This window comes from Stegodyphus dumicola, chromosome 6 (genome assembly GCF_044657685.1).
Source record: "Stegodyphus dumicola isolate Sdum_Otavi_A_Nest chromosome 6, ASM4465768v1".
NCBI classification, from domain to species: domain Eukaryota; kingdom Metazoa; phylum Arthropoda; class Arachnida; order Araneae; family Eresidae; genus Stegodyphus; species Stegodyphus dumicola.
This window is the reverse complement of record NC_140773.1, coordinates 176573152-176595344: the sequence shown is the minus strand read 5'-3', so window position 1 is coordinate 176595344 and position 22193 is coordinate 176573152. Positions and strand designations below refer to the sequence as shown.

General features: G+C 34.7%; 2 protein-coding genes and 1 non-coding gene across 6 annotated transcripts in view; 1 reads left to right on the top strand and 2 right to left on the bottom strand.

Annotated features, from left to right (window-relative positions):
* LOC118185850 (tetraspanin-9-like) overlaps positions 1-22193 on the bottom strand; it is a 367713-nt gene that overhangs the window by 151464 nt on the left and 194056 nt on the right. The window lies entirely within an intron of this gene.
* The window catches only part of LOC118191787 (uncharacterized), a 426838-nt gene that overhangs the window by 260357 nt on the left and 144288 nt on the right, over positions 1-22193 (top strand). The gene's annotated exons all lie outside the window — the stretch shown is intronic.
* LOC146996902 (Nuclear RNase P) lies at positions 1535-1803 on the bottom strand. Its single transcript, XR_015041854.1, has one exon.

Below are 22193 nucleotides of genomic sequence, written 5' to 3'. Positions count from 1 at the left end.
CTAGCCCTAACACAGGGATCTGTGTTCCCTTGTTGGGCTCCATGGTGGGTGGGGCGGTCGGGCCCGAAACATTCTCTCTTTTCAATATGAAAACTTTGACTTCTTCTCCTAACCATATGGATACGAAAAACTCTGGAGCTGCTAAAAGAATTTGTACTTCGACCTTAATTAGCACAAACAAATGTCCAAAGTTCTTAGTTATCACTGGTGAACTAGAAAATCTATCACCATTCTTCATCCATAAGCATATTGTGGCCTCAGCAGGCGAGCCAAAACACATAAAAAAGCTCCGTTCAGGATCTCTGCTCATCGAGACTACATCTGATGCACAATCTTTCTCTCTCCTAAAAATGACCAAAATGGGGGAACATTCTATTACTGTATCCCCACATAAGTCTTTGAACACGTCAAGAGGTGTCATTTCGGAAATAGATTTGATATCAGTCTCTGAGGATGAACTTTCAAAAGAACTATTTAGAAAGAGCAAAACGTGTGTGGCGTCCGCCGAATAAAAGTCCGTAGAGACGGGCAACTCGTCAACACAAAACATCTTATTCTGTCTTTCTCCTAATTATAAAAGATCCACGCGTTTTCTCATTACTTTCTCAGAAAGATTTAAAATGATAGCAAAGATAGATGGCCCAATGCAACAAAACTGTCAACTGTCAACACCACGCTAGAATAGTTTTCTGCGTTTGATAATTCGCAGCACGCATTTTCTTTGCAGACCAGCTTCCTGCCATAGATAATTTTCCAAAAAGTAAGTGGCTTCCGCCAAAGAAAACATCAGCGCAGTTTGGAATCTAGTTTTCTCGTCTCTGCCGATAAAGCAATTAATTTCTTTCGTAAATAAAATGTATTGGATATTTTCAGTTCCAGAAATACACACTAAACAATTTTCTACAGAAATATATATTCATAATTGTTGTCTATTGGCCAATATTAATTTGAATGTGCTATTTTTATAACTTCTAAATAGTGCTTTTCTTTTAAAACTAATTATTCCCAATAAAATAGTTTTAAAAGTATGTCATACTATTTCTTCCTCTGTTCATTGAAATAATTGACATGACAACAGATATACTTCTTACGTTTAGGAAAATTTTACTCCAGTCGAAATGAGCTGATAATGAGTATATTTCTTCTCAGGAACGTATCAGGTTGGTACTTATATTTACTTAGAGACAATTGTTCGTCGTGTGTTGTGCTTTAACAGTAAAGATCCAACACATTTTGGACGGATTGGATTGGATTGGATTATTTCATAACGGCCACCTGAGCTATCCGCTAAAAGGAGAGATGCTTTCGTGGAGGACTTTTCAAGGGAAGCTGGTTCGTATGGCGAAAACTCTCGTGCAGCCAGTCTGTTCGCTGGAATTTAAACGCGATTTTACTGTTTGGCCGGTGGTAGGTCATAACATATTTTCAGAGTACTAATTGTTTTCGTCATGGTAACTGTTTTCACTAAATATAAATTTTCTGAAGTAAATTTTGATTTTGTTATATTTTACAGTATGTAAATAATTCTATTGATACAAAGATTAAGTTGTTTTGAATATGGCAGAGCTCATAAGGGCTTCTTATTCTAACCACGAGCATAATCGAAATTTCATTTGAAGAGTCACGGTATCATCGCAATAAGAATCATTTAATAGCTCTAAACGAACATCATTTTCTCTTTACCCACCTCATGTTTCCATGAGGAACCGTTCGGTTCTACTATTGGTTCTTCTCTCAGACCTTCCCAAGGCCGTATAAGTAACAGGTACTTGCACGTTGCCCCTAGTGCAAGCTCGCTATTGCACAGCTCATAAAGGCCGTCTGCCTAAGGGAAGGGATGCCTTTGTGGAGTACTTTCTAAAGGGACATGGCTCGTAATCATATGATTACAGGGGAAAAACATCACGGACGAAAAAAAAAGTAGCGGACAAAACAACGCAAAGGGAAAACATCGCAGTTTTAAAACACCTTGGTAAAAAATAAAGCAGGTGTGCTTAAAGAGAGGAATGCCTTCATGGAGTACTTTTTAAGGAACATTGCGCTCTTATTCATGTCGTTACAGGTTACACACAAAAAAAAAAAAAAAAAAAAAAAAAAAAAAAAAAAAAAAAAAAACACCTCTATTCCTTTTCATTTAATTGACGCTGAAGAAAGCGATAGTGTTGAAAAGCTGAAAGTGCTTTTTTTTAATATACGACCTACGCCAAAATATCGTTAGTTTTCAGCCAACATATAATTTTTTTCCTTTTAATCATGGAAATAGAATATACCAATTAATTTCGTAAGTTCGAAAATAATTAGAATAATCTGATGAACAAAATTAATTCAAAAATTAACTGAAATTCTGAGGAACTTATTTGAGTATTTACATAAGTGTAACAAATGACATATAGCAACGGCTGGAGCACTTCATAATAAGTAGAGTATAGAATAGAGATCTGACTACGAAAATATGATTATTATTTAAAAGACTGCAAATTATACGAATATCTCATTACTTATTTATTTAATTGAATATCTAATTCCATCAATAATGGCGTAAATTCTATAATTAATTGCCGCTTTTTTTAATCAGTAAATAGTTCTATTCAAAACCCTCTCGGAAGTCATAGGCGAAGGTTCATTTTCCACGGTGTAGATCTACTGTTAAGCAAAATAGATTCTGAAGGAACTAAGCGTAAAACAGTTTAATAGATAAACTATTCTGATGTATTTCAAGGCATTAAAAGAGATGGGAACGAGTTTCTACGCAAATCTGACTTCGGTGCTTGCGTTCGTATTATTATTTTTCCTAGTTCTAAAATTTGTTTGGTAGTTTTAGCGGATTCTTGGCAAGCGAAACCGTTGCCGCCAATCGATACGTTTAATTCAAGACGTTAAAAACACCCGTCTCTCTTTAACGATGTGTTGAAAAATGTTGCGCAGAGGATAAATGTATTTTTTTCGCGCACATAGATGTCGGGAGCAAAAAGCAGAAACTTCAGGCAACTGTATTTCGTTAAGATGCAGAATAATATTTTATTTTAATGTGGCAGGGTTGGGAGCAATATTCATAAACTTTACAGTACGCTGTTTAGAAATATAATAAGATGCACATTAATCTGTATACTGAAGTAATATGGTAATAAATGGTAAAAATTTATTGACTATAGAAATGTCTTAATGGAATCTTCCCAGAATTTTTGGATCGTTGAACTACGCTACGCTACCATGCATTTTCCCATTCACGCAAGGTGTCAAGGGTTGCTTATAGCAGTCCATAATTTTGAGCTCGAATTATAGTTTTAGTTTGCTGCTATGGTATGCGAACAGACTTAAATTTTAGTTTCGTGTGGCATGAAGGGGAATGACTAAGGGAAAGTTTACACGATGGCTTAACGATCACAAGAGGTAAGCAGAATTTCATTAATTACTAGGTAGCTAAGACATTGCTGCCTAGACAAAAATTAAAATAAGGTTTTTGTCTAAATGTTTTAATAATTCAATTAATTGATGGTTTAAGAAGCGAACAATCATACCGAAGCAAGCAAGGTGAAAGTATATAAACAAACATGCATGCGCAAACTTACCTTTCCTGATTAGCTACGGCTTAGACTCTGGTCCACAGATAATTATTTTTACGACTCTGAAAATTGTGACGGTTAAGCCACCGCGTGTATATTTCCTAAAACCGCATTATGCTAGTTTCTGAATGAAGTTGATAGTTTGCCCGGGCCTAATTTTTCACTGCTGAACGATGTGGTCAGAATTTCTATTCTGTCGAATAGTCTGGTCAGAAATTTAAAATTTTTGATTATGTATCATAAATTTTCGTTTAGAATTCTTTGCACGACTGCAGGAGAGAAATATTCTAGAAAATAATTTTTCCTTTTATGAGATGCCCATCGCATGATTTGCTGTAATTAGTTAATAATTTAGATTCTTTATTTTGTACTACGTGCTTTTGTTCAGTTTCAGTTTCCTTGGAATAAATATTTTTGTTTTCCTTGTATTGTTGTAAATTCAATACATATTTAACTTTAATAATAACTTCTGTATGTATCTATAGAAGTTATTATTGCTAATCCCATTACCTGCAAACTCATGAATAACATTGGGTTCCAGGAGAGTACGCTTATAGAAGATAAAAGTATAGGCCATGACCATCAGTGAGAGAAAGGACGATTTTGCTTCTGTCCGAGTTTGAACAAAAGCAGGCGAACTGCTCATTGACTTTCAAAATAATTTGTCCATTTGTCGGCGCCGAATCAGCTATTCTTTAAATCCAGTAGTGAACTGAGATAGTGTGATACTGAGAAAATTCCAATGTATAGCAACTAGGAGTCCTCCATCTCCTTTCCCTTATCATGAACCTCTCGAAAGAGCTTTCATATCGATGAATTTTAAGTACCATTCCGCAAGATTACTACATTCACAAACCTCCATGGCTTTCGATATATAGTCGGGATTCCAATCCAAGCCTACCGACGCGAGTCACCTCTGCTAATTTGGAACAGTGTCTATAGAGATTAATATGAATTATCTTCTCTGTTATAATTAATCCTCCGGATCTGAATCTCGGTTAATGAATTTTGTCTTGGCCAAGCAGAAAGGGTGGGCCCTGTCACTACCCTACTCCTTAGGCATCTTATCGGTGACTGTACGAGTATGCTTAGCTTCATTCTAGTTTTGATGGAAAATACTCTGGACGATGGATCTGAGGGTTTGCCACCCCACTTTCCTACAAGCAACCTTTTTAACCGGACTTGTTCGACAGCATTTTAAGTTCTTTCATGAGGTAAAGAAACTATGTACTTGCAATCATCCATGCCTTCTCCCAGATTCGAACTAATTTAGGCGTGAGCTACGACTCTCCTACTGCCATGTAGTAGGAATATAGATGTTAATAATAACATACTTCTTATGTCTTCTTTTTTAATTCTGTAAATTTTCTCCTTTTGAAATATACGTTTTGTGATGGATTTTGCCTGAGTGTAAATAGTGGTATGTATATGAATTTACAATTTTTAATGATTGTAAAAATTTAGAAAAAGAAGGCGTACTAAAAAAAAAAGGCGTTCTTTTTTTAGTTGCCGTACTGAGGTATCGCTAGAACGAAAGGAATTTTTCTGTTATACAGAGAGGTAATTTAAACATTAGTTTCTAATAAGATATTCATTACATTTAAGATTTAAGCTATATCAAGAATTATTGACTGGCGTTGTTTGTGAGTTTCCTGATACTGTGGATATCCAGTAATTCACATTTAAATGTCCTATTTAATAGCGAACTGTGTTGAAAATGAGATGTCTTATTGCTAAAATGAAATATAATTTGCTACATTTAATGAGATTCATTGAAAAGCGGCATTCAAACTCTGCACTTAATGTGGAAGAGGGAAATCAGAAATAAATGAAAAAAAAAAAAATCAGACAATATATGGTTGATTAAATCAAAATGAGATTAAGCCGGAGATGAATGGCAGGAAAGAAAATGAATAGTCGAATGATGTGAAAAATATAAATTTGATACGGAATGGAACTAATAATCACTATGTAAGGATTATGTTAATTTATCTAAGAGTTAAATTTTGAGTTAAAGTTGCTTTCTTATCTCTTCTTAATTTCATATGTATTTCACATATATTTGTTAATTTCAGAAGTATTTAACTGTGAAGTTCTACTGACTTCGTTAGAGAGCCGGTGTTTCTGACTAGCACGCGTTCGCCTTTTCAGGCTACTCTCTCTCTCTCTTTAGCGTTAAAGGGCCAAATCTGTTAGAATCTTGATAGCTTCGGATATATCGTTTTAGTTAAGTTCTAGTTTTAGTCTAGCTTTCGATTTGCTATGAAGTTCGCCCTAAACAGAAAGTTTAAAGTGAAAAGTTATTTATTGAAAAAAGTTAGAATTGTTACATTTAACGTTAGAAACGTTTTGGACTTTAAAAGTCTTAAACAAGGTCTTTTGTAGACCTTATTTTTCGAGTATTTAAAGTCTGGTCGGGAACATTGTAAGGATTATGTTAAGTTATCTAACAGTTAAATTTTAAGCGCGCGCGCGTTCGACTTTTTAGGCTACTCTCTCTGTTAAGCTATTACTACGCTCGGCCGTACTTTAGGCCGTTCATAGCTTCGCCATTAATTAGGGTTAAGGGGCCAACTCTGTTAAAATCTTGATAGCTTCGGCTATATTTTTTTTAGTTAAGTTTTATTTCTTAGTTTCTCGAGTTCAAACCCGAGGGGAGGCTTTATTGTAAAACTCCAAGAAGGAGTTCTGTTAAACTTTATTGGAATAATAAAGGGTAATTTCACCCTTGGTACGTTTTGTTCTCTGTCTCACGAACTCAAATGATTATTCGCTTATCAGTTTCTAAGATTCCTCAACTTTAGCTATAGATTAAAACACTTGGGAATCTTACAACTACTCAAATTTCCTCTTAAAAATGAGCAGTAAAATGAGTATGTTTCATGCATTTTACATATTGCGAAATAAAAATAAAATGTCCTCTAACATTTGTCACATTCAGGAATAAAAAGAAAAGGATTTATAAAGGGTATTTCTAAGTATGAATTAATCAAGTAGAATAATCACATAACATGTGTTTACGAGCGTATAATCAAGTTATACCTGGTCTGATACAAGAAGTTTAGACCTACTACTTTACTCGACAGGTAGCGAGTTATCGCAATGTTTAAAATAACATGACAAAAACTTACAAAAATTTAAACAACCTTTTATTAAACTGTGCAATTAACATAAAGGGCATGGGTCGTGGTCTACAGATAATAGCTACTCGTTGGCAGTGTAAATTAAATAGTAATAGTCAAATAAATTTAAACGTTGATCAGTAGTCGGAAGTACACAGTTAAATAACTAAGCTACAAGATGAAATAACTTATTGGCGCGTAAGTTTTTGAGGTATCGGCTTAAGAGCATGCAAACCCGGGATAATTGTATTTAGTTAGAACTAGCAGAATTCTAACAATGCAACGCGAGTGTTAGAAACTCTCCATCTCTTTCAAAATATAAAACTATCAGCTTAAGTAATCTACAAGCTAATTTACATTCTGGTGAAAAATACGGAAAGAAAAATTTAAAGTAAAGATCAACATTATAACTAAAATTCTGAAAGCTTTTCTGATGTTATATTATGGCCAAAGGGATTTTTTTCATTTACCCACACATACACGTTTCGAGAGCATTTGGATTAAATATACATAAAAACAGCATGTCTTTATATTTTTGATAAATAGTCTTGCGGGCTGGAGATAAAATTATTTTATTCTGTACCACTGCTAGCTTTCAAATCGTTGAGTTTTTAATCAAAAATTCATTAAAGTTTCACAAAATATGAAATACATCATAAAACAAATCCAAATTCAAAATCCGGGCTTCCAGGTGCCAATATTCGGGTGGACGACTAATTTGTTCAAAATTTGATGGCTTAGTTTGATTCAATCAATCAAAATTTGATTTCAAGTTAATCTGCGAGAAGTTTGGTATATGTGGTTAGCAAGCAGAGTTGGCAATTGGAAATCCGCGGTAAGAGTCTTGAGGAAAGCATTGCTGATTTTTCGCTTTTTCTACTTTAAAAAACTTAATGTTCTCTAGAATAACGCTCCAGTTAAAGTCTGGATTCGGTGGGGTGGTCTTGTGCTTTTTCTAATGAGCCTATAAGTGGAGGAGAATGTAAGGAATTGTCGGATTCCTTCGTGCTTGCTTTCGCTATGTAAGTGGTTAGCACGTCCATGTAGCATCTAGAACTCCATGGCTTCAATCCCGGCAAGTGCACATTTGATTTTTCACATTTCTTGCTTCGAAAACTTAATGCTGTGTGCATTTGCATAGAAATTTGGATTTGAAAATGATTAGCACATTTTCAAACTGGGGAAAGGAAACTTTGCCTAAAGTCTTCAAACTTTCACGGTTTAACGGTTCAACGGTTCACAGCACGAAAAACGGTAACGTGTAAAAAGTTTTCGAAAAGCAGTAAGTATAACACACATTACCCCTGTTACTGTTGGGAAATTCATGCAGATAGATATTCAGCAATTCTGCTCTCAATTTACTTATACGTGCTAGATAAATAAATTCCATGCAAGAATATTCGTAAATTCGAAACATGGCGATTATCCCAAATCATTTACCACTTTGTTCCTCAGCATTCTCGTAAAGATATTAGAAACATACAGAAAGATAATTATAACTGAATATTAGGATGATAATTGAGTAGTTCTGTCATGCTTTGAAAAATTATATTATTGCACGGCAAATTACTTCTATGTAGTAAGGGCAGATAAGCGCATATATATGTAAAATAAGAGCAGAATATGCGGAAAGAAAAAAAATTATAGTACATACACATGAAATTTTCTTGAAAAAAAATATCTTGCTAAAATATGCATGATAATTTCATACTTTTATTGTGTGTGACTGAAGGAACCAAGAGACAAAACAAGGTTATGCTCTTTCCAACGCTACATTTCAGTAACGTCACTCGACTTACAAAATGTGAGAAACAAAATTATTGCACGAAATAGTAGTTTTTGAGCAGACTACTAGTCATTGACGTCACGCCTTAAAACGTTCTGGTCAGGAATATAGTATTGCTTTGGAAGAAATTTATTTTTCATCCTTTATTATAAAGTATATAGTATATTTCTGATTATTTAAAAACAATTTCTTGTTATTTGTCATTGGTAGGATTGGTTCACAACCTGTATACACCTTTGATTTCTTTTGCAGTACTTCAACGGAAGAAGGATAAAAAAAACTCAGCTGAGTTTGTGATCAATCGGAAAACACTTGCAGACAAAACGCGATTTTATTATAACATATGCACTGCAGTTTTCTTCAGGGCAGGTCTAAAAATATATACAAGATACCGTTCGCGATCTTAAATGTTTTGTATATTTTGATTTTGATGTTTATCTTGGTTAGAAATTGTGTCATTCGCAGTTATGCTGTATTTTGTTAAGCAAATATTATATGATATACGAAGATTTTATGATAAAATATGTATGTCTTATTGACTGACTGTTTTTCTGAATATAAAAGATGGTGAGGTAACAGAAGAAGGGAAAAAACTTATGCCTATGAGATGCTAAAGAAATCTATAGGGACTCAGGTACAACAAAGGCACTGAATTTTAAATAATAACTCAAGTTGAGAAGTATCAGGTACTAAACCAAAATCGTAAGGCAAAATAAACATGGAATTAATGCAAAACAAAAAGAAAATGAAGCTTAGAGACAATAAGATATATCTTGATCAATTATTATACTCGTACGTAAAAAGAATTAGAAAACAACTTATTTTGCAGATACATTAATTGCGTTTCTATATCGGATGGACGATATAGCTTTCTTTTTTTGTGAAGATTGACATTTTTTAGAGCTTGGCTAGTGGACAACGTGCTTGGAAATTGATTGACTGTGTACACTGGACAACATGCTAGGGGTTAGAAAAACAAACGTATCAACTGCCCAACTTATTTTCTTAATTCATAGCCGTGCATCAGTGCATTTGGCTTCACTGAGGAGTGAAAAATAACCTTGAAACTAATTCAAAAACTACACTGTATATATGCCAGATCAATCTGTTTGACCGTTTCAAGAAAGCACCAATTTCTTCTGGTGCACTAACATGCATACTCTTACGTAATAGTTCATAAAATTTATTAAAGAATAATTTTGCGCATAATTTGTCTAATGTGGTTTCTGTGACATATATAGTTGAAGATTGTTCTTCATCTTACGTAATAATAATATTCAACAATATAAGTCGTGCCTTTAATTTTTTTACAATATTGTAGAGACATTAGGTATTTTTTTGGGAAGCAGGAAAGATGAAAAACGAGCAACGTCTTCGCCGGGAATCGAACCACGGAACTCTGGAATACGCGCCCAGCGTGCAGACCACCACACCACGAAGACATGCCAGAAGGCGGGAGAAATACCTTATATACACCCCCTTTTAAAGGGAAACTGGGGTTTTTAGGGGATCCAATCGCCAAATCCTGGGTGCGAAGAATCATCATCCAACACTCTTTTAGTTCGGACGCCACTGTAGAGACATTAGGTAATTTTTGGAAGCAGGAGAGATAGAAAATGAGCAACGCCTTCGCCTGGAATCGAACCACGGACCTGTGCAATACGCGCCCAGTGTGCAGGCCACCACACCACGAAGGCATGCCAAGAAGGCGGGAGAAATATCTTATAATATCTCTTGCTGCTTTTAATTTGAGCACGATGTTAATACCATATTTAATTTTATTTTAATGCAGCAGACGCATTCACTAATTTTTATGTAAAAATGACGTTGTTTCAGTTATCCGGCAGTTCTTAGAAATGGCACGATATATGCTAAATGCTATATTTACTATAGATAGAATATGGTATTCATGTGCTTAAGTTTGTGAATCCTGAAAGGTTACCAGGTGCATGTTAATAACATTTAAGTCAAAATTTTCAAATAATGCAAATAATGAAAACCTGAGAGAGATTTTTCGATTTGTTATAAAATAGAAATAGAAAGCATGGAAATTAACCAAGATTCTAGGATTTTAGGTTAAAAATATTAGAGCCATACATTTTTAGAACTTCAACTCATTATACATTCTGTTTCTTTAACTCTTCATATTAAGAAAAAAAAAAAAAAAAGATATCTGCGAAAAGGAACTGTAAAAAATATTTAGTTTTTTTTCCTTTTAAATCTTCAAAGTATATCTGTCTATCACGACGCTGGGAGTATAAAACGTCAAATTGATTATTTAAGGAGAATGGCCAAAGTTATTGCTTTACATTGTCGTAGAATGGCAACAGCTGCATCATAAAGCTGAGATTGTCGCCGAGTTATCGAAATTGTTACGAACGTCTGACATTTAACGAAATTTATTGCCTTTAAACCATTAAGATGATTCTCAGATCTCATTACGACCCTATAGTAACACTACTTTTTTGACGGGAAGAGAGAAAGTTAGAGAGAAACAACAACGCTTACGTTAGGACTTTACCACAAATAAAAGTGTGCTGATCGTATCATTAGAATAGTTTACCAAATGAACAATAATAGTTGAAACGAGATATAAAACAAAGATGAAGAAGGAAATAAATCATAAACTATTGGCACAAATGAATGATTCATTAAAAGGAAAGACCTGAATTGCAGGATTTAAGCAAAATGGTAGACCCGTATTTTTAAACCTAAAAACATTAATTCAGAAAATGAGTACCGTATAATAATCCCCTGCAAGTCGGTTTATGAACCCGAAAAATCGATGATGAAACCATATCTGAACTGGTATCCGCGTTCAAAAATATGACATTTTAACAATTTTTTTATGATTTTAGATATAGTTACCTCATATTATGTATTTAATTGTTATTCTTATTATAGCTATCAATGTAATTTCGTAAAAACGAAATTTTAGGTTGAAAAGAATGGTGTATTTATCATAAATATACTCCATATTAAAAATGGAATATAAACTTCAATTTATATGAAGATCAATCGAAAATTTAGCCAAACAGTCAAAAAAAAAATAAACTTTATTCAATATTTTATAGTAATTATTTATTTATTTATTTACATTGAAATCTGTACCTCGTTATTTACCATTTCATCATAGGCACTTCAAGGTGCTGTCGCATGAAGACCTGCCATTGGGAGGGGGGAACTTGAAGGTACGAGTTGCTTCAAGTCATAGGTACTTTAAGGTTCAAATCAAGACTCCATATAACTTTGCGGCTGACATTATGTGATCTAGTAAATTATACGGTAAGATCAAGCCTCGACTGACACGCGAATTTGTATGATAATTTAAAAATTGATAAAAATTATATAAAACAAAAAAAAAAAACAAAAACAAAAAAAATGTGGCGCTTCCTTAGAATTTAGACTAGTGTTTATACCTGCACGTTACTAAAAGTAAAGTTCTCCAATGAATGTGCGTCTGTGTTTGTTGTGGGGGAGGGAATTTTTAAAGTATATGCGAAAAGAGAATGTAATCTTGTATTTGAATGAAACATAAAGTATTTTGTTGCATTTTAGTCAAGATGTTACACAATTAAAAGGCAACAAATAAAATAGAGATTTACGAAATACTGTCAACATTAAGTAAAAAAATGCGATTATATCATCACATTCCCAAAATGTTTTTGTGAAACCTTTTGTAAGCCGAAATAACATAAAGCGAAGAAGGAAAAACATATCACTTGTTTCTACGGAATAAGTAACTGAATCCTAGCAGAAAAAATATTTCCGTCAAAGCATGCCAGATAACTGATAAAACTTAATCCTAAAAGCAAAAACATAACCAGTGCACAACCCAAATAGACATAAATAACTATGTGGTTCTGTTTCCATATTCCGAAATTGAGGAAGACTATTACAAAGTTCTGCAGAGTGTGTGGTGAGTGACAGTGGTAACAGCGACCGAGGGTGGTTAAGCTTAGTCACCGAAGATTCGGCGGTTAAGATATGCAGGAGACTATATGGAAAGAGACTAGATCATTGGTTAATATTCATCAAATCATTTCACGAAGAGTTTCTCTTTTTGATTGCTCTAATGGCGGAAGACATAGTTTGCCATCTGTTTTCAGTTTATTACGAAATGTGACAGTATTTTTGATTGCTCATATTGACCATTACTTCTGTTATGCACTTCTTCACAGAGAATCAAAATATTCTGAAAAACAATCCAAATTTGCGAGTGTCTACACGATTAAAATTATACGTTTCTTGAAACACTACATAAAACGAAACCTGAGTAATGTATCTCTAGCTTACTTTTCCGAGCGTGCTGTGTAAAAGACAAATATAGCGGAGAATGTCCTTTAAATCAATATGTTATGTTAATTTTTTTAACCCATTCTGAATAAGCTACGCTTATAAAATCACGAAATTCTAAATTGCTGAGCACAAAATTGATTTGTTTTGCATTTTCAGTCGACATTTCGTTAGCTTATACTTCCAGATTTCGATCTTTTTTAAAATTTGTTACTCGTTTGTTATTGGAAAACTTCAGAATTTTTCGTTCCCCCTTTCGAGAACTTTCATTCAGCTCCAGTGCTTCATATAATAAGGTACACAACTCTCTTGAAATTTGATTGACATTTTCTAAGAGTTCTTTGTCGTTATTGAGATCAAAGCTGTTGTGATCGATTTTTATAGTGCTCCAGTGTCTTTAGGATGAAAATCTTAGATTGTTAAGTAATATTCGTTTTGAAAGTACATTTTGTTGTATGATTTTGAAGGTAGATTGTAATTTAAATACAATGAAGATGCATAATAAAGAACAAACTTACAGTCGTAGCAAATTTAAATATTCCTTTTTATTTAGATTAGGAAATAAGCCATCATAACTAAACTAGTTTTATTTAGTTCCAGTTGCAATAAGTCAGCATAAATTAATTGCTTGTTTTTGGAGACTTAAATCGGTAACGTTACATTTTTAAAAATACAATTTTGAAGAGAGCAAGCGTTAGCAGCTCTTGTTAGTAGGAGAAGCAGAAGCGAAGTGCAATGAATTCAGGACGAAATCTTAATTCAAAGCGGGTTAGTTTCGATTTCGATATCATTTTGGTTGGATAATTAATAACTGTGTAAAATTATTATTGGCTAATCGAGTTTCAGTTAACAAAACGTCACCAGCGTTATGTAAAAAATTATATGAACATGGATTAATGTATAAATGACACAGTCCAGAGTCAAGTAATAACGATTTTTAGAATGGAAAGGGAAATACTCAAATTAAAATGAACAGTTAAGGATCTATTACGCATTGAATTTAGATTTGATTTATATATTTTATATTAAATGTTTATGTGTACTTTTTCATATATATATATATGATAAAATATTTCAAAAGATTGGCACATATCGATCACTATGTTTGGTTTGAGATTTATAACCATAACATCTCCAAAATTCAAAATCGCAATAACAACCTTGTATTTAGCATACATATATTAAAACACTCAATCGATTTCGAGGGCAGCTAAAGGTCCCTCCTCATCAGGAGAACGAAATTTCGATCGTTTTTCATAATATCCTTCAGATTGCAAGACGATGCTATTGATTTACCTCCTTAAGTGATATTATTTTCTTCAGTTATCGTTTCTATATATGGTTTAATGCGTCACTTGGTTACTCTTTGATCGATATTTGTTAATTAAAACTTTATTCAGAGCAAATCCGATTTAATTTGCTATATCCACTTGCAACGGCAACTTTCTGCTAATTAATTTCGAATATCTAATCTAAAGATCTTTGCTTTATACTTCCTTATATTTTATAGTTATCTTCTTATTAGTTATATTTTCAGCCAAATAATTTTTTTGCTTCGGGGACTTTTGAAAAACTTCTCATGAAAATAATCAAGTCATTTATTAACTTTCGCATTTCTCTGTTTGAGTCTATCAGGAACTCTTGGCTTGGGAAATTAGTTGAACAGAACGGTGACTACCGGATACGTTAAGATTACTGACTACATTGCATATGCGGAGACAAAAATCTTATCGAATTAGTTCAGGTATTGTATCACATTTTCTCGAGACCTAGCGGGTTAGTAATTTTTTTAATTAACTTTCCAAAAGAGTAAGTAGCAACAGAATAAAATAAGGCAAACTCAAAATGACGTAGAACAGGGTTTCTTAAACTGTGGGTCGCGACCCCCATAGGGATCGCCAAAATGTTTAGCAGTTTTTATATTTCTTTAACTTATTATAATAATTTTATAATTAACAAATATTTTTACACAATGTGTGTGAAAATAGATAATGATAAGACAATACAGACAAAGGAAAAAACTACAGTGGATGGACAAAAATATGGAAACACCTTGTGAAACGCATGTTTGAAAAGAAAGATTGATTTTAATGAAATATGTAGGTGGCGCTGGCGTTTTTGACTACTGACGCCACCTATACAACTTCGTTAATGTGCTAAACAGTTCAGTTGTTGTCGGAGTACTGTTATGTGAGGTTGTCATTGCATTATGTCAGAGTTAACAGACTTCGAACGTGGGCAAATTGTTGGAGCACGTATGGTAGGTGCTTCCGTAAGCAATGTAGCCGAGGTGTTTAGTGTTTCAAGAGTTACTGTATCGAAGATTTATTCCGCATATTTGAAAAGCGGAAAAACATCATCTGCTAAATCACAGCGCGGACGAAAGTGTGTCCTGAGTGATCGTGACAGACGATCATTAAGGGCAATTGTGACGAAAAATAAGAAGACCACAGCTGCAAAAGTTACTGCTGAAATGAATGTTGTGTTACCGAACCCTGTGAGTACCAAAACAATTAGAAGGGAGCTTCATAAACAGGGAATTGCTGGCCGTGCTGCAATTGAGAAGCCACTAATCGGTGATGCTAATGCCGTAACAGGAAAAGGTGGTGTTTAAGTCATAAAGCTTGGACTATAGAGCAGTGGAAGCGAGTAATATGGTCTGACGAGTCTTCTTTCACATTGTTTCCCACTTCTGGCCGAGTTTACTTCTGGAGAACGCCATCTCAAGCCTATAATACAGACTGCTTGTTGCCAAGAGTGAAACATGGCGGGGGTTCTGTTATGGTTTGGGCAGCCATATCGTGGTTTTCTGCTAGCCCCATGATAACTGTGTCAGGGCACATGACTGCCAAGACTTATGTGAACATTTTGGCCGATCAAGTTCATCCCATGGTACAAACTTTGTTCCCCGATGGTGATGGTATCTTCCAAGACGACAAAGCCCCTGTTCACACAGCTCACATTGTCCAGGACTGGTTTTCTGAGCACGAGGATGAGTTGTCCCATCTCCCCTGGCCACCACAGTCACCAGACCTGAATATTATCGAACCTTTGTGGTCTACATTGGAACGGAAAGTGCGTTCTCGTTATCCACCGCCAACATCGTCATCTGAACTTGCCACCGTTTTGCAGGAAGAATGGTGTAATATTCCCTTGGCAAACATACAGGAACTGTATTTATCCATTCCGAGAAGACTGCAAGCTGTTTTGGATGCCAACGGGTTTCCTACACCATATTAAGCAAATAAACATGTTTTTTTAAAGGTGTTTTCATATTTTTGTCCAATCCCTGTAAATCATTTCGACGTATTCTTTTTATTATATAAACGTGCATTTTCCTTGCTTTGCACGTGACGTTGTCATTTCGTCTGTTACTCATTTAAAATTTTCACATTGTTCTATGTGTTAAAATTAGAAATTAAAGTTAATGACCTGAAACTGCAATAGTATATTACAGCACAAGTAAAAAAAATTGATAGTTTCACTCACGCGTGTGTCGGATTTGCGGAATACGTATGGGGTCCCACAAAATTTTTGTAAATATTATGGAACCCTGGGAGTCGCGAAATAATCTTAGTGATGAAAAGGGGTCGCGGAAAAGAAACCCTGATGTAGAAAATGAAACTTTCTTCTTGAATAAGACTATGAAAAGCACATTAAGTTAACTAAAATTCTTTTGGGCTATGTATGAATGAAACATTTTATAGACGACGGTTTAAAACAGTTTTAATACGCATAGCTTTATCTGATAATTTTTTCATTCCGTACCCTTTCTCAGTTTTAAGATGCGTCCTCAGAAAATTGAAAATTTTATTATCAATGATTAATATATTTTATTGTTTGCTTTGACATTCTGCTGCATAAAGTCAATTTTACGCGGTCGTTGGTGCATCAAATGCAATAGGTATTTCCTTTAACTGACACATGGAGCTGCTTTCTACTTCACATCTTTGATTAACGAGAACATAAAGAGTATATTACTTACTCACTGTATTAAAAATGTGAAAGTTTTATGTATGAGTGTGTCTATACATATATTACGGGTAAAGAATCTCTCTTTTCCCACGAAGAAAATATTATTTTAACTTTATATCAAACTTTATATTACTTCATATTATAAAACATTGTATTATATTTATAAACTTTTATATTAAAGCTATTCACTTTATGTAGTGTTCTTTTGTTTATAAAATATTTATGTTTTATGGTCATATATAAAAGTGAAGTATGCAAAGCTCTAAAAATATAATTTTGCAATAATATTTTTAAAGCAAATTTTCTGACTTCCATTCGATAGTAACAGCTACATTATACTGTAGTCTATTTATTATTATGAACCAAATTGTGACAGCTTTTGAACGCATCATTTTTTTTAATATCAGAGTTAAAGAAATTCCAGCTTTCTTTGTTTTAAGCCTAAGGTTATTATAAATAGCAAATTCTTTAATTTATGAAAACGTGAAACATTTTCCAAGGAAATGAATGGGTATATATATGCAGATAGGAAACCTCCGAGTTTTGTGCGTCATATATGCAATCGCCATGAGTAGCATGACTGAGTAGATTAAATGATGACGCACGCACCAGAGAAAAGGCTTTTGTGTTACAGAATTCATTACCATTGTATAAAGAATTCATTACCGACTTATTCATTACCATTGAATAAGTCGGAATTCGTTACCATTGTTTAGTGCAAATTTCCATCAAGTTTCAGAAACCCACCGCCCAGATGGTATAGTGGTTAGGGAGGCCTACTGAGATACCCAAGGGCCCTGTTCGAATCTCGGAGAAGGCATGGATATTTGTAAATGTATGGTGTCTTTGAGGCATGGGGCACTCTGAAATACATGGGGAGCTGAAAGGCTTCTTGAGAGGTCAATTGTAGAGGAAAAGGGGTGGGAGACCCTCGGACACGTCCCCCCCGGAGTGTTGTCGATCAAAACAGCGGGCAGAACTGAACGAAGTCGTACTGTCATCTGTGTGGTGTTCAAGGCTGTTGCCAACGACAAGCGCAATCTTGTTCTCCATGCCACGACCACTTTCGTGGGCTTGCTCTAATGTTGCTGTCAGACAGGTGAGGTAAGTCACAACACCAGGAACAGTTTCAGAAAACCACTCTGAAGCAGAAAATTTGTCTGCAATTAGAACAAGAAATATAAAGGCGTGTGATGTTTGTGTAAAGGAAAACGTCTAGGTCAGTCTCATGTACCTGAAGAACAAATTGAACATATTCGAGGAGCCTTCCAACAAAGTTTAAGTCAGTTTATAACCTTATGTTACAGTTTGGAAACTTAGCGAATGCGGTTGAAATTCATTTTACACAGGTTTCAAATGTTGCAAAATTTAAATAAACTTCACAAATAAAAGCACACCTTTTTGGTGTCAAAGTAGCTGCTTGATTTACTGTGCTACTGATTACTTGTCATTACCTACTAATTTACTTGTCACATGGTAATCCATGAAACGCGTAGAGTAAGGCTTCATATTTACACACAGTCACTCCAGACGGCATGGTGGCCAGGCTAGCCGACGGTGATACCAAAAGGCCCGGGTTGGAATACCGGAGAAGTCATGGTTGTAATTGTCCGTCCTTTCATAGATGGCAATAGTGGCTGCATATTAGGTGCCTCCACAATAAAATGGCCACCACTTCTGGTCTTAGGAGTGGTCATTGTCGAATAAGCGAGTGCCCGCCATTGCGGGGGAGGGTTAAAATTGATACGCAGATACTCTTAAATTTCATCGCAATATATTTCACCGTGCACTTTTTTTTTAATTTTTGAAAGTTCATATTTTTTTCGTAAAAGTCCTCTATTGTGCTATTATTGCTCTTGTTGAATATGATTTCCATTATAATGTGTGACAGCTAAGTATTGTTGCGTTCTACGAGTTCTTGGATTTAGAGGGATTGATGACAACACTTGATGAAGAATCAAAAACACAATTTATTCGTCAGTATTACACTGGAGAGTTCCACAGACACGTTTACAGCCGTCGAAAAACTACGATAAACACGCTGAAACAATCAGCAACACAAGCCTTAAAGCCGTTATCACATTAGCTGTTTGTTGCCGGGACAAAACGTTTGTAGCAACAGTTCTGAGAAACGGCCTTTGGCGAAATAGGGTTACCATCTTCACTTGACAAACAGGCTGAAAGCCAAACAAGAATCAGTTATCTCTCAGATTGGCGAAAGTGATGTTTCCTTTCAAGTGACATTCGCTTCTTCGTGTTGTTTTGTATCGCTCACACGCTTTTCGTTTTAAACTTTATTGTTAATAATGGAAAATAATAGAAAGGTGATTGCTATCAAGTTAATCACTTTGATCTCCACTCTGGCACTTCATGTAACAGATAAACACACTTCTGGTTATAGCAATCAATTACATCAGTAATAGCCAAATTCTGTATACACTCTAAGAATAGTTTAAAAACATGTGCTGGATAAGTCTATTTATCACACATCGCTTAGTGTATTTTCTGTTGTCTGCATTTCAATGAAAATTTGATGGCTCACTGGAAAATTTGTGACCTGGTGAAAGCATTTTCTGACTAACTTTATGGCTCATAATTACTGTTCTGTCCATTCAAATGACAAAAATCTATATGGCTGATATTTACCTCCTCACAGACAGCCTCCTAACAAGATACTATTTAGCATTTTGCTAAATAGTATCTTGTTAACAGATACTATTTAGCAAAATGAAGATACAATAAAGCATATGAATACATGAGCAATCAAACATGTGCGAATTGTTTACTGTCCCATAGAACACTCGGTAATATACCTAAAACACATTAATTATACCAACTCTAGAAATTAGGTGTTCACATCATGAGTTTGTTTTATGGTTTGATTTATTGAGATTACAGCAAAGCACACTAGGGCTATCAGCCTAAGGGAAGGGATGCCTTCGGGGAGGACTTTCTAAGGGAAACTGGCTCGTATACATGTTACACATGGGGAAAACCACGAAAGCTTCCATTCAGCCAGCCCGTTCGCGGGATTCGAACCTCGGACCGAACTACCAGTGCTCAGCAACTTTACCGCTCGGCCGCTGGTGGGCTCAGTTGGTTTTTATGTGATTACCGCAAAGCCTCGAGGGATAACAACAGGAGGGATCCCTTTGTAGAAGATTTTTTAAAACTGGCTCGTATACCAGTTACAAATGGGGCAAACCAAGGAAACGTCATGTAGCCAGCCCGTTCGCGGCATTCTAACCTGAGACAGAACTACCAGTGTTCAACGACGCTTCGGCCACTAGTAGGCCCGTGCACTTAATTGGAAAGTGCAATTCATTATGTAAACAGACATGAAGGTGATAATCAGTTGTGCGCTGTTTTAAGTAATCAAATGTTATAAATGCACAGCTGTTACATTTCTTATTATTTATTAGTCATGTTTTTATTACGTAGATCATACGTATGATATAATTATGAATAAACTCAATAACAAAATGTGTACACTCTTTAGTACTCAAATACTCATCAATTATTTTTCAACTGATTATTACATACCCATAATAATTTGCAAAGAACTGATAACTATAGTTGCTGCCAATTACATAATCGTTATCTGAATTAAAAGTAACTTCAAATAAACTTCTTGGCAATGTTCATTTTTGTATTCATACATACATATATATATACACATCTAATAAGTCATATATTTACATACAGATAGAGAGATGCGATGTTTTAGAAGTTGTTAATATATATTTATTAGTATTAATGAATAAGATTTATATTAATGAATGTATATACAAATGTTTTTCATCATGCATAATAATAAATCCATAAATTTTCAATGTTTCAATATGTAGCATTTACAATAAAAGTATAGTTTCTAATGTATTTATAATTCAAAAAGTATTTCATTAATAACATGAAAATAATAGGCAAATTTAATGAGTATTCTCATTATTACATAAGCTATGCCTTTCTTTTTATGCATCTTTTATGCTGTTTAAAATGTGTCACTGATTATGCAGTTAACAATTTAAAATATAAGTAATTAGGAGAAAAGCCGCGCATATACAAACGGATTTTAAAAAATTATTCAACTTAAATTTAAGAAATAAAATTCTATTATATAACAGTGTTATAATACACGATCAGCACGAAATACGACAAATTTGGCGAACTTTTGGCTACGAACAATTTGTAAACAAATCCGAAATGCAAGAACGTCGTAAAATAACGTCAACTCTGAAATTTCTACGATTATATATTTAATGAATATATACACATTTAAAAAATGACTCAGGCAGTCGTATTACAACAAAACAGCAATAATTAAAGCGGCCTCTATTTCCACCATCCATCACTTCACAGTGAGAGCCATCGCCATATTGAAAGTTACCCGTGATCCTTCAGAAGCTGACCTTTCGTCTGAATGGTTGAACGTTCGAGGAATACGTCTCCAGCCGGAACATTTTGGGAAAAGTTTTAAAATGTTGCTCGTAGCCGGGACACGTTCCTCCTAGCTAGACGAAACATTTCTCGGAAGCCTGCCGCTTAAAGCCGTACTACTAGAATCTCGTTTCTCGGAATTGTCCCGGGTAAGCGCGCGCGTCTATAGATGTGATAACAGCATAAGGCTATCAGTTTATAACGGTTAAGACAGCTTCACGGCAAAGCACTGAAGAACAGCTTCCGACTCGGTCGATTGCTCTCAAGCTAATCTCTGAACTCAAAACGCTGCTACTGAACTCAACATACTCTCGATGCTCTCTCACGATACACTGCTACTCCGCGCACAGGCAGGGTATTTGGTCTGCCTTCAAGAACATTCTCGGGAAAACTGGCAAGAATTCGTTCTAGAATGTTCTCGCTCCGTCTATGGCAGATAGCCGATTTTGTCGCCAAATGGATGATTTCGCGGAAAATCTGGCAACCGTGCCTTTTTTTCCCATTTTCTGGCAACCCTAAACCCTGCTTTGCAGGGGAGCTATCTTACCGCAGCTGAGCATTTCGGAACAGTGTCATAAAAGTTAGTTTTTTTTTTTTTTAATTTTGTTTCGCTTGTTCATTAGTAAACTTAGGTTATTCGATTATGGCAAACCACGTAAGAGCTATCTGCGTAGGGAAAGGGGCCTTCGTGGAGAATTTTCTAAGAGGAACTTTCATTAGTAAAACTTGGTATTACTGTTGTCGCTCATTTCATGGCAAATAACTTGTGAAAAATAAATGTTCCTTTAGAAATAATTAATAAAATTCTTTGTTCCTTATGTATTATAATAATTTGATCAGATTAAAAAACTAATTCAACTGTTGTTCGTTTCAAATAGTGTATGGGTTTATTTATAATAATAAAGTGTTGTCCTACGTGAGCAATTCATAGGTAACATTAAATTACTTAGATTTATTATCGCAAGGAAGATACAAGAAATCGGATATTAGTCACATATACCGTATTTTCTCGTG